The sequence below is a fragment of the Marmota marmota genome, unplaced genomic scaffold (genome assembly GCF_001458135.2).
Source record: "Marmota marmota marmota unplaced genomic scaffold, marMar, whole genome shotgun sequence".
NCBI classification, from domain to species: domain Eukaryota; kingdom Metazoa; phylum Chordata; class Mammalia; order Rodentia; family Sciuridae; genus Marmota; species Marmota marmota.
Genome location: NW_025999999.1, coordinates 14207471 through 14221344, shown reverse-complemented (window position 1 = coordinate 14221344; position 13874 = coordinate 14207471). Strand labels below are relative to the sequence as shown.

The 13874-nt window shown below is 46.7% G+C and overlaps 1 protein-coding gene across 1 annotated transcript in view; it reads right to left on the bottom strand.

Annotated features, from left to right (window-relative positions):
• Positions 1-13874, bottom strand: part of Mxi1 (MAX interactor 1, dimerization protein) — a 70107-nt gene that overhangs the window by 54489 nt on the left and 1744 nt on the right. The gene's annotated exons all lie outside the window — the stretch shown is intronic.

Here is a 13874-nt window from a genome sequence, read left to right as displayed (position 1 = left end):
GCAGCCTGCAGCCCGCGCGCGGTTTGTTTACCTCTCCGCGCGAGCACGGGGGAGGGGCGGGAGCAGCGCTCTGGCCCGCCTCCTCCCGCCCCTTCCTCTGCCCCCTCGGGAAATGTAGTCCCTCCCCGCCCACTGCACACTGGGAGTCGTAGTTCGCATGCCGCCTCATAGCGCCTGCGCCCTGCGGAATTCCGCGATGGCCGCTGGGAGATGTAGTGTCCTGTGTTTCGTTTTCTCCCTCGAGGGTGAAAAGACTAAGAAGTTACCAGGGCTTTACTTCTGAACGGGAAGGATTTGAGCGTGCTATCTACTCCCAAGACGGCTCGTTTCTCAGCAACTACCCGCGGGGAGTATAAGGAGTATTTCTTATCCAAAACTGCCGCATTCCAGTCCTCTACTACTACTTTCTCCTGTAACTTCTGTGCCTCGCTTTCTTTATCTACAAAATGAGCAAAGTAATACGTTGCAAGAATAGCACACACAGAAACACTTGGGAAGTCATGATCGCTGTTCAAAAATAAGGGATCATTTCATCAGAACCGGAGAGAGAATTTTTTAACATTATCTTTTCCTCAGTCCTTCACTAGTGATTTTTAAAACACCAGTAAAATCATTCTGGTGCCGCAAGAGAAGGATATAATTCAGTGGATGCGTGATTTGGTGCTGGAGTTACACCAAGTTCAGTTGGATCTGGATTCTGCTACTTAAGCTAGCTGTATGAATTCTGCACGCCTCACTTTCTTCTCTTTTTTCCCCCCCAATAATTTTTTAGTTGTCAATGGACCTTTATTTTACTTATTTATATGCAGTGCTGAGAATCGAACCCAGTGCCTCACACACGCTAGGCAAGCGCTCTACCACTGAGCTACAAACCTAGCCCCTGCTTTTTTTTTTTTTTAATGTATAAAAGATATAATTCCTCCACTTGTCCATTATGTTGAGGTCCTGCTATATGCCCGGCACTGAACCGGACAATGTGTATTGTAGTCACAAAAACAGACATGGACGCTGCTTTCAGCAGCTTTTTAGCAAGCTTGTGGTGAAGATTAAGTGAGATAATTTCAATACTCAGCTCATACTGGGCACTCAAATGGAAGCTATGATGATGACTGTTTCCTCCCAAGCTGAAGGAAGGAAAAAGGTTGAAAAGTAACTGAAAGCAGTGGCTAAAGAAAGGAGACCATATTAAAAGCTCTCATTACCACTCTCTCCAATTTCTTCATCTAACAAATCCTCCAAGTCCACACCACAGTTTCTCAATCTTGGCATTATTGCCATTATTTGCCAGATAATTCTTTCTTGGAGGAGCAAGGAGTTCTGTTCTGTGCATTGTAGGATGATTAGCCACATCCCTGGCTTCTACCCACTAGATGCCAGTAGCACACCACCACCCCTCAGGCATGACACCCCAAAATGCCTCCAGACATTGCCACATATCTCCTGAGACACAAAATCACCCCCAATTCAGAACAACTATCTAGGGAGAGGAAGACAAGAGGATTAGAACTGCAAATGATCTAGGAACATGCTAGGAACTGTGTCAACATATCCATAACTTCTTCCCACTCTGATTATTTAAAACTGCTGGTGGACATACAAAGTAATAGGAAGCTCTTAGAGGAGAATTCCCCTTTCCTTGTGGTCATTCCACTAGCTACTGCAGAAAATATCATCTTGGGATGAACATCTTATCCTCTCAAAAATGTTATGGGTTTCGTGCTTTCATGCTGCATTTTAACACCCTCTCCCTCTTCTCCACCCCCCCCCCCCCAAGTGAACAGGAGCTCCAATGAGGTCACAAACTGCAAAGTTCTGCTAGCCCATTTAAATGTTATACTTGGCACAACATTTAAGAAGCAGATGTTCCATCAAATTCAGGGAGACCCAAAATGAGAGGTGTTCATAAGCCACAGGAGAATTTTTTTTTTAGGGCTTTGAAAAAGGGATTGTGCTTTTTCAGCTGTTGGTTAGGTCACTTCAGATCTCTGCTTTCCCACTGGGTGTTCGTAAAGACCACCCTACATCCTCAACAAGGGATGTGTCAGGTAGAGGTGGCAAGAAATGGCTTAAAATGCCACTCAGAACATCTGTTGAAGGAAGAAATTATTTGGTTGAAAGTTAGTTTCCACCATTTCCAGAACCACTCTAAAGCATTAGAGTCTCAATTGTAAAAGGCTACCCCAAGAACTTGAAGGAGGCAGTTTATGACAAATAAAAGTTTACTTTACCCAATGGCAGGTAAACCTGCGTGATATGCAACCAAGAAAAGTAACACAACCTGAAAATATACATGAATTCAAGACGGGTTGAATTCCATAGATCATAGAGCCAGAGCACATTAGTAACAGAAAGTTAAATAGATGTGTGAGGCCTGTGGGTGGCCCTTCACAGTTGAATTTGACAGCCTTTTCTCAAAAGCCATGGCCAAGAGGCAGATGAGGAGATGGATACAGCATGAGAGTCACTCAAAGGTCACCAGCCCATGGTGAAGAGGAGAAGAGGTAGTGGTGATGGTGGGCAGTTGGCAGTGTGAAGGGCTAGTTTATGCACAGACATCTCCAGCATTTTCTAGCAATAACTGAGGAATGAGGAGCCGCTGCTTCTCCCTGTTCAGGATGCCTCCTGAAGGCCTTGCTTGGCCACCAGGACCTCCCACAGCAAAAAGCGCTGGGTATTATCATCAGGAGAGTGATGCTACCCCAAACCATCCTGAGCACCAGCTTCAGTCTGGGGCAACTCAGAGACAGCCATGGTTTTCTTTTGCTCAGATGAACCCAGCTTGCACTACAAATGTAGATGGGCAAATGGGAAAGATAAGGCTGCCAAAATCTACTGGCATAAAGAATCTGGAATCTTACCGGTAGTCTCTGATTCTGTCTTCTCTTTCCAGTATTTCTCGCTGGGGAAATCTCCTTTGAAAATGGAAAAAGTCTCCCAGAGTCCCCAGGCCCTTTAATAATCACGACCTGGACAGGGACAACCTACCTTCTGAAGAAAGTTGGTGAAGCTCTCAATTGTTTGGGTGCCCTCTCCTCTCCTCCCCCTCCCATCCCTACACAGTATACTAAATGCAAATTTCTAAGTGATTATTGCAACTTCATAACACTGAAGACTGATGTGTTATATCTCTTCTGCAGAGAGGAGAGATGGAGAGGGAGGGGGGCCTGAGGTTAAGTTACAAGTCCAAAGTCACCGCGTTGACACTTGGTGCTTCAGACAGTTTCCCCGGATCTGCAAAGTGCTTTAGCCATGTAAGCACTGTTTTCTGCAATTATCTTGAAGGGTGGAGGTTTTCAAATAATCAAGGTTGCCCACAGGGGAGGGTAAGCTCTAAAGTCCTAAATGAGAACAGTAACAGTTAGATATCTTTCCATCCCCCACCCCAAAACAAGGACCACAGCTTCCTCCCCTCCTCTTCCCCCAGGGCCCAGAAACGTGAAGAACTGCAGAAAACCTTCCTCTGCCCAGTGAGTCAGCCCTGCCTAACTTCATGCGTAAGCTCTCCGAGTCAGCGGCAGCTCAGAGCTGCGGGTCTGTGTGCAGCCGAGATAAATTTGGGTCTAGAAGGGATGACGTAATGCTAAACCCGAGAGGTGGCTGCCTCCTCCCAGGGCTCTGGTCTCCAGGGCTGCCAGCTGACATCCCAACCTCACGGAAAAGCACCAAGCTACCCAGGTGCCCCAGATGGAAAGAAAGGGAAAGGACTCGGGGAGGGGGCAGCGGCAGGGGGGCAGTGTTAATCCGAGATGGCTGAATCTGGAAGTTTGTTGTTTTTTAACTCCAGTTTTTCTGGTGAGATCAGACCACTGGCAAAAGCTCAAACAGCTGCACTTGACTTCCATCCTGACCCAGCTCTTCTCATAGGAAAGGGCTTCTTCCATTTTATTAAAAGCCCCTTATTTCAGCAGCCTATTTCGGTGATTATAATGGATGCATTAATCTCTTGAATGTCCTTTTCCTTTTTTCTTGCATGAACTTGGACCCAAGAAGAAATCTGCATTGCAGGACTCAGTTAATATGTACATGTAACTGGCTCCAGAGCACCCCATTTGGGGGCATACTAGGGTGCAACTGAGAAGGTATTCTGAAGGGTTTGCTAGGGTTGTGCCAAGTGAATGTTCACCCAAATGGTTTCATGGTTTATGCCATAGAAGTGTATATTACTGAACTAATTTCTCAATCCAGTCTCTATTTTTCAGTTGAGGGCACTGAAGCTCAGAGAGGCATGGTAACTTGCCCAAGGCCACACAGCTTAACTATCAAATTGATGGAGAAGGATTAGAACCCAGGCTTAAACCCTATGCTCTCTTCTCATCTCCATAATTCTTTTTCTGGTTGATTCATGTTTAAAGGGGGAATAAAACCAAAATGGAGCAAGTCGTCTTTTAAACCTGTGAAGCCCCAATCCTTTAAATATCAAGATCAAGTAACATTCCAAAAGAATCTGAAAGCTGCTTTGGTTTTCTGTTCAGGTTTCATTCTTCCCTAAGAAAAGGCTACTCCCAGAATAACTCCTTCTCTGCTGGTGATGAACACAAGCTCTGGGGCCACTATGGCACTTTAATTAAAAGACCACCCATCACAGACAAACTAGCTTTTGTTGTATCAAGTATTTGCCTCCATTAGGAATGCCTCCCAAATACTTTTGTCGAATGATTTTTCATCATTTGCGGCTGGAGTCACACACTATTCTCCTGTCATTTGTGCCTGTAATTGTTTATACTGGTAGATTTCAGGACTTTCAGCCATAGCTGGCAATGACCTGGTCAGCCATGGTATGTTATTCTTCTGAAGCACTGCTCAATTCCATAAGTGACTATTTTGTTTAGAATTTTTGCAGCTATATTCAGAAGCAAGAATAAACTAGTTTTCCTTTGTGTTGCATTTGTCAGGTTTCAGTATGGCAAGGATCTAGTCTTTCAAGTTAGATGCAACTTGAGTTTAAAGCCTTAAAAAACAAAAAGACTGTCAGAGACTTTTTGCGGCTTCTAAGAGGATGCCCCAGATTCTTGCCCCCAACCTGGGTCACCCTAACTCCCTGCCAGGAGCTGGCTTAGAGTGGCCCTGACCCCACCCCTTGGCATCACCACTCGCCTTCAGGTGGCACAAACTTGTAGAGGTTACTCTTCGGCCCTGGCAGGTCTTGGGCACTAAATCACACATTCAGCCCCTGCTGGCTCTTGCCAGGGCCCAGCCTCGGGTGCAGCGTTTATAGTAAAAAGACCAGGCTCTTGTGTGTCCAAAGACATGGGTGATCTCACCCTCTCTTCCAGCTCTAGCATTCTGATTCTAGGACACTGGGATTCTCCAGAAAGTTCAGGACAAAATGTCAGCCTTCTAGCTGTTGGGATAAACAGAACCAACTGTGTGCATGGTGATGGTAAGACAAAATTGGCTAGGCCAATGGTCTCAATGAAGGGCAATCCTATTTCTCCAGGGGGCTTTAGAAATGTCTTAGTATTGCAATGATTAGGGGATTCCAGTGGAATTCAGTGCATGGGAACCAAGGATGTTAAGTTTTGCAATATTCCACACTCATCTGCCCAAGAACTGTGCCCCCAATAGCTCTCCTGCTAAGAAACACTAGGTCAGAAAGTCAAAGGCAGAAAACTCATCATTCATTCAACATATATTTCTTAAGTATCTATCATATGCTGGGCACTATGCTGAAGATAGAATAATGAACTAAACTACTTCTGGTCCCTGTCCTCAAGGTGCTTATATTTTAGCCTGACTGACTCATGATAAGTAAAACAACTGTAAATTGTAATAAGTAGCCTGGCTAAGGGTTCAATGATAAAGAGGGAGGTAGCTTTAATGAGAGGGGGTCTGGAGAGTCACAAAGATTATCTAGGACATCTTCTCAGACTTTAAGGAGCACACAGATGTCTGAGAATGATGGTAAATGCAGATTCTGATTCAGCAGGTCTGGGCTGGGGCCTGGGAGCCCCGTGTCTGGCAAGCTCCTGGAGGATGCCAACCCTGCCGACCCCTGAATCACACTCTCTCTAAAAAGCACAGGTGAAGCCATGGCAGGCAGTGACACAGAAAAGAAACTTTTTAAAAATATATATTTATTTTTTAGTTATAGGAGGACACAATATCTTGATTTTATGTGGATGTGGTGCTGGGGATCGAACCCAGTGCCTCACACATGGTAGGCAAGCACTCTTACCTCTGAGCCACAGCCCCAACCCAGAAAAGAAACTTCTGAAGTGCTTTAAACAAGGGAGTAACATGAACCTGGTAATACTTAAGATCACTGTTGCTTCCTAGATCTCATTCTGGGAGAGGAAGAGGCTGGCTGGACCTACGTCGCTTGACAGGAACCAGCTGGCCCACAGTGTCACAGTGGCAGCCGAGGCCTCCAGCTCATCTCTGCAGCGCACACTCACCTCTCTCCTCTGGCTTCTCTCAGAAGCCCTTGGCTCCAACTACAGGCCAGCCCAGTTGCCCTACAAGCTCGGGCACCCTCCGGGAGCCTAGTGTGGCCTGACAGGGTGTGGAGTCACAGCCTTGAGAACCCAACGTGCAAAGCCACAGGAGCCCTACTGGTCGGGTGAGTTCCCCAGGGGCTGCTGGGCAAGGTGGCACTGTACACGTCAGCAGCAACACCCTAGACCATCATCCTCCAGGGAAAGGGCTTCAGTGTCAGTCCCCGAAACACCACTAAGGTTTTGGCTGCCTTTTCTCTGCCTAGGACAAGAAGGGAGAAAAGGAAGTCACTCCAGGGAAGCATCCCCAAGGGACCCTCAGCCTGGACTTCCATTCATTCTCTTGCCTCTTACTAGCTTCATGCTCCCTGAGGCTTCTCCCAGAGCCTAAGGAAGAAAGAGTGTCAGCTCCACTGTGGTCAGCAGGTGGCCTTGGGAAAGCTGGGGCTCTCCTCCTCTAGAAAATGAGGATGATTATTGCACCTGCCTCTTGGATGTTCATGAGGATTCCATTTAAAGCACTTAGCATTGTGCTGGCATATAGTAAATGCCCAGTAAAAGGGGACCATTGTCACTATTCCTTTGGAAAACAGAGAAGAGATTGCACTTATCAGCAGCCCTCTTGGGGACAGGTTATCAGACTCCCAGGAGACAGACTAGAATTGTTTATTGGTTTCTATTTGGCTAATATTTGAGCTGGAATACACAACTTGAACTGGAAGCCATACATGCTTCACTTTTTAGAATCACTTTTGGTTCTTCTAAAATTATCTGTTGCATTGAACTAAACTTTACAGCTGGTACAAAGAATGAGGGTTATATGCAAGGCACTTACAAGTTTGGAGCTGAGAAACAGGACAGGGATGGTCGGGCTATGAATGGAAGTAAGAGGGAGATGGCACAGAGACCCCAGAAGGTAGCTCTGGACCCTGAAGAAATAAAATCAAAGGTCATACCAGCTCCCACTTGCCACCCATGGCCAGAAACAGGTCTGCCCTCCACTTCAGTACAACAGCCTACCTCGTCCAAACCATCTTCACTCGGTGTGCTTGATAATGGCAGTAAGATACAGAGTAAAATATTTCAGATAGCGGGCAATCCAGATCCCCCTTTTGGGCTTCAGTTTGAATTTCCCAATCTCCTTCTCCTTCAGGACAGTGTTGATCTTTCTAATTTGGCTGTGTTTAAATCTCCTTAGCAGACACTAGAGCTGGATATTAGAGGTTTGTGACCAAGGGCATCTTATACGGGAGAGTGGGCTCCACAGTGAGTGGAATGGACAACTCCTCCAAGGGCAGGAGACCCCATTTGTAAAGAACTGAGAGCAGAATATGTTTACTTACAAGGCTACTTACATGGTACTTGGATTCCTAAGCTCAGGCAGTTTTTTTTGTTGTTTTTTTTTTAAGTCAGGTCTGTAGAAATTACAAGGACAAACCCAAAAATGTAAAACATTTTAAACACTGGACTGGGGGCGGGGAGCAGCAAGGAAAAGGATTACTCCTTTTAGAAGTCCAGGATAAGTTTTTATTCTATCTGTGCTAATGGTTAGAACCACACACACAAAGCCTAAGTCAAACGGCATACTATGGGGGCTCACGGTAAGACAACCGAATTTCTAAAACCCGGCACTGGGATCCAGTCCGCACTCCATGAGGGCAGGACAATACTGCCAGGACCAGCAAGTATGTGCTTCTTAAATACCCATTTAATCACCAAATGAGAAACAAAAAAATGCACAGAACAAATTCAGAGAGCGATACTGGCATGCAGCCTAATTCTACAACCTATCAAAGAAGTTGTTGCAATAACCTTTTCAAGACAATATTTCTAATCTAAATTTTATAAAAAAGGGATTCTGTTTGCATATATTTCCTGGGGAAATTTATTGCTCAAAGCAAGGGCCACCTGAACTTTCAAAATGTTTCATAAGGAGTTCATACGTACAGCATTCTGCCAAGATGTCAGAAAGGAGGAGCCTTTAGCCCAGAATAACGATGGCAAGTGCCCATCAAGTCAGACGGTGACAGCCTTAACTCCTCTGGCCAGGCCCCCTAGGGACAATGATATCAGAGACAATTGCTTCCCTTAAATTTAGCACAAAACTCAGATAGCAGGTGTCTGTTCCTGGAGAACTGAAGTCAGGTTCTCCCCCACCCCCAACCCCCTATCCCTGCCTCAGTATGAGTTCTGAACACCCACCATCTTCAGAAGGAAGCCCCCTTGGGAAGATTGAATTCCTCCTCCTTAGTTAGGATTTGGGGTAACATGGTCATTACTGTCACCACCTTCTGGCTCCTCCCCATCCCCCATATGTAAAAGAAAATATTTTTCTAAGTATGGCAAATTCAAATTAGCTTCATTTTGAAAGACCATTAAGAATGTTGCAATGACCTCAGCAATAACCGGACACACCCTGGGATCAGTAAACCAGGCTGGAGAATTGCTGACTTTATGAGCACCTGACCTGTAAAACAAAAGCTGTTTGAGGCTCTGTCTGTGACCCATTCTCATATCAGGCAGGAGGGACCTGGTTCTGTCTCTGCTGTGTTACCTTGAGTGAGCTACTGTCCCTCTCTGGGCCTCCGCCTCCTTGACTGTTTAGAGAGGGTGATAGAAGCTCTGTGACCTCAGGGGCTCCTTCTGGTTCTGATGCTCTTTTTTACCACCTGCCGCCTTTAAACATGAAACCCAAAATGGAAAGGAAGAAAGAATGGGAAAAGGAGAGGATGGTACAGAAGGCAGACTGTCATAAGCCTCCCCCATTCCTGCCTACTGAGAATTGCTTACTTCACTCTGCAAGAAGATTTCAATTTCTTGCTGGGTTATTGCTTTTTTACTTTTTCTCCTTTTTTTCTTTCTTTCTTTCTTTCTTTTTTTTTTTAACCTCAAAAGCCACAAAACCACAACTCACCTCCCCAAAGCCGGTCACTTGGAAGCCAGAGCTGTCGGGGGTTAGGTGTGTCAGGCCTGACATACTGGTGGTATCTAAGTGAAGACCAAGCCAGGGCAAGCATGTGCTTCTCCTCCAGAAACCCAGTTTAAATCAATATTTATCCAACTGTATTTATAGAAAGCAGTGGTGGTAAGGAGGAGGGGGTGGGGTGGGGAGCAGGGGGATCTAAAACAGAAAAAGCCACAATGACTGATGCAAATCTTTGTGGCCAATTCGTTTCTGCAGGGCCTGGTTTTTTGCCTTTTTTTTTTTTTAAGGAAAAAGACCCGGCTTTTGATGAACCTGCTGTTGGCCCCAGTACCATAGCAACAGCCCCAAGTCCTCTAATATGCCCAGAGGATAGACTTGGGAAAAGCTGCGGGAGGGGGTGTTGTTTCCTAGGAACCCTAAACTTGAGTTAGGGCCAGACGGGTTGACGGACTCAGAAAAACAAAAAATCCCTCTCTGGCTGGCTATTCTGCGGCCAACCTCACTTCCAAGCCTTTTCTAAGCAAGGTGTATTGCAGGAAGACCTTGGACAATCAACAGGGTGTTCCAAATACCAGCTCTGTTTCACGTTGCTGGGTGACCTTGAGCAAGTCATTTCACCCATTTGGACTTCATTCCTTGGCTGTAAAATGAGCACACGTGTGTCTAGTTAAGACTGCAGGCTCTGGAATTGGAGGCCTAGGTTGCAAGTTCAGCTCTGCCACTTACTAACCATGTGACCTTTGGGAGAGTTACCAGCACCCCTGGCAACTTCCTTGGTTACCTCCTCTGTAAAATGGGGATAATAGAACTGCACGCATCATAGGCTTGCTGTGAACACTGGAGGAGGTGACCCGCGTTCAGCTTTATTTTTTTATTTTTTATTTTTTTTAATTTTTATTTATTTTTATTGTTTAATTTTCGGCGGACACAACATCTTTGTGTGTATGTGGTGCTGAGGATCGAACCCGGGCCGCACGCATACCAGGCAAGCGCGCTACCGCTCGAGCCACATCCCCAGCCCCGCGTTCAGCTTTATATTGAGTATACAGTCCATGCTCAATCAATGGCAGCCAGTACTTATATTATACAATGCAAGTAGCTGCTGCTGCTGCATGATGGTGTCTTCTTCATTTCCTGCAGTTTCACCTCTAGATTTTTTCCAGGACATCCCCCAAATGAAAGTTCCCACTTCTGGGTGTGCCCATGGGACAGCATGTGGGTTAAAGACAGAAGATTCATAAGCAGCTACTGTTTTCCCTTGGTACCTGAGGGAATCTCCTTTTCCCCCTAAAGCAGGAATGACCCAATTCAGCTTGCCTAACTTCCAAAGGCCTTGTCCCCACTCCCTACATCCCCTTCCCAGTCCCTGGAAGCTCTGGGACTCTGAAAAGTCACAGTGATATGCTCAAAAGTCTACCTTTGGCATTGACCACTGGGCAGAGATCATACTTAAATCGGGGGGAAAAGAAAGTTAAATACAGGGAACACAATTTAAGAGGCAGAGAAAATAGAGGACCGATTTAACTATGCTCTTCACACAAGTCTCCTAAGAACAAATACCCTGTTCCTCCATGCACACCATAAATCAACCCACAGAGTTAGCAGAAAAAAAAGCAATCACACATAGTAGATGCTCAATCCATAATTGTGGAATGAATTAATTCATCATAAAATGCCCCCCCTGCAGAAGTGTGACCCAATTGAGTGTTACTTGCCACCAAAGCCCTCCATGTTAGCATAAGTCGCACCAGCGCCCTGCTTTCTAAGCCAGTTAACTTACTCATTCTCAGGGTCACAGCTAAGGACAAAATGCAGTTTCAGCTCTCTAAGTCTGACCCATCATCTCACAGGCCCTGGTCTTATCAACCAATGGCAGTCAGAGATCAGTATTTCCAACTCTTCTCCGAGTCTTCAGAAAATCTGTTATGTTCCCTGGCCTTCTAACCTGATCACCATGCCATACCAGGAAAGGACAAATCCAACCAATCGAGAAATTTATATCAAGTGTCTACTTGTATGCCCAGTGTCGTACTATATATAACAGGTGACATATACAGAAATACGGTAGTTGATCTTTTCCCTTAAGATACTAATGATCTTCCTGTGAGGATAAAGCCAACGCACAGGAAGCAAGTAGAGAATCACATGGTAATGGCTGCCAAAGCTCAGAGAAGTTACTATTTATTCAGCACCTATTATATTTCAGGTCCTCTTTTAAATGTCTAAAAACGGTGCTTCCTTTAGTTGTTTAGCAGTGATGAGGTGCTATTATTATGTCCATTTTACAAATGGAACCTCAGAGAAGCTAAGTAACTTGTGTCCAAGGTCACACAGCCAGTAAGTAGCAGAGTAGAAATCTAGGTTCCTGCTCCTTATGACTGCAAAGCTTTCACTCTCTCACCTCTCTGATTCAAGAAATAGAGCCAAGTGGGCTGAAATAGCAGGGAGGCCTCATGGAGCAGGTGGGAATTGACCTAAGTTTCAAAGGGAGGGTATGAGATAGAAAACCCAGGGGAGTGAGAGAAGGAGGGTATTCTAAACAGAAGGAGGAGTCTGAGTCAAGCACAGAGGCATGACTGTGAAGTCTGCTTGCTGGTGGACCTGCTGGACAGGAGCAGAGGTTTCATGGTTGGGCAGAGGAGATTAAGTCAGGAAGGCAGGGTGGGGCCAAGTGACACCACACAGTGGCAACTCCCAAAAGCAGCTTCCTCCACTAGGAGGAAGAGGCTGCTGTGTAGCCTATCTGTGCCCTTCCTAACACTCCACCCCCAAACTCAGGTAATCCACTCCAGAGAGCCACACAACCTTGGGCTTTCTGCTCCCATTCTAATCATCCTTCCCTATCTTAAGTGTTGCCTCCAAAGCCACTGTCCCCTGACACTGGGAAGCTAGTTTCTCTTCTCTAGACTGTATCTGCTCTCATAGCTATGAAACAGCTTTTTTGTGTGTAACATCCCTTTTGTAAACCTCTTCTTCCCTTTTAGTTTTAACCTTTTCCAAAGCAGGAACTAAATCTTGTTTCTAATTATTAGTCCTTAATTGCCTCCCTTCCACTGGATTCCACAAGCATATAGGTGATGATGCCATAGGTATGTTTACTTACATATACGTTCTGAATTTGTGATAACAGGGTCACAGCCTTCATGACTAATATTTCTGGAGGCCTTCAATTGGAGACTCCTAAGTATTCATATCAGTGTGGCATTTGAGGAGAATGTACCTGCATTTCCTAGGAAATCCCTTACCTGGCTCACCGAGGATGGTCAACACTGAGTAACTCAATTTGAACCCCTTTCCCAAGAAAACTCACCCTATCTACTGGAAATAGTTCAGCGCTGTGGCCACAGCTTGGTGAACTCTCCTAGTAAGGAAACCTCAAGGAGGCTATGAAAAGCAGTTCTGGCTACAATGGAAAATAAGGCAAGTTCCTGCCAAGTGACTAGTTTGCAAACAGTAAAAACGGAACTTGTGAACTCATGACCGGGGGCTATCGGTGCATCTCGAGAAGGTCTCACAGAACCCAAAATGGAAGGGCCAACATTAGTCTCTGGGGAGAAAAGCGTCCCTTTAAGAAGCGACTGCACCAGCTGGCTGCACTACAGCTCCCAGAGATTTCCTGGCCTGCATCCTGGCCCCGCCCCCAAGTCTCCGGCCTCAGCAACGCGTGACGTCATACGAGATTGAGGCTGCGGATTGGCTGAACTACGCAGCTAGGTCAAGTCCAGTCGGAGGAAAGAAGTTTGTCTCCATGTGGAAACCATGTGTCTCGAGCTGGGAGGGGGAGGAGGAGGAGGCGGAGAAACTGAGATCAAGTGATTACAGGGGAACTCGCTGAAATGAAGGCGGAGAGGTTGTGCACCTGAGCCGGCCAGCAATGCCCTTTGCAGTAGTGACCTATTAAGAAGATGCACAACAAACAAAACCTGAACACCCCCCACACCATCTTACTAACTAAGAGCTAGGGGTCCTTGCTTCCTTCCAAAAACTAGGGACCTGGGAATTGCTGGAATCCTATCGGAACGCCTAGATCCCTCTCCCTCCCCCAACAACTGAATGATGTAAGCGTTTCGGAAAGCAGAGCTCCGGAGCAAAACAAGCCCCGCGCGCGCGGAGCGACCCGCAGTGCCCGAGCCCGGCGCACGCACGACCCGCCCCCCGACTCGCGTTATTGCTGTGCACACGCGGACCGCCGTGACGCGCGGGCATTGTGTGCAGCCAGCAGAAAACAACGGCGAGCGCCGCCAGCGCGAAGAAGCGCCCCCAATAAAACGAGATAGATGTAGGGCCCGCCGTTTTCCGTACCGGGAGACCAAGACCTGGGGGCGGGGGGAGAATGGGGAGGGAGGATAAGTGGCCCCGGTGGGCAGCTCCAGTTTGCCGCGGGGATAATAGAGGGTCCTGCGGGTGGTCGCCTGGAGTTTGCTGGACATCACCCCCCGCCCCCCGGTCTCCGAGCTGCTGGGGAGCGGGTGAGGGCCTGGAGCCGGGCCCCCTGCTTGGCAGCCGGCTCGCTG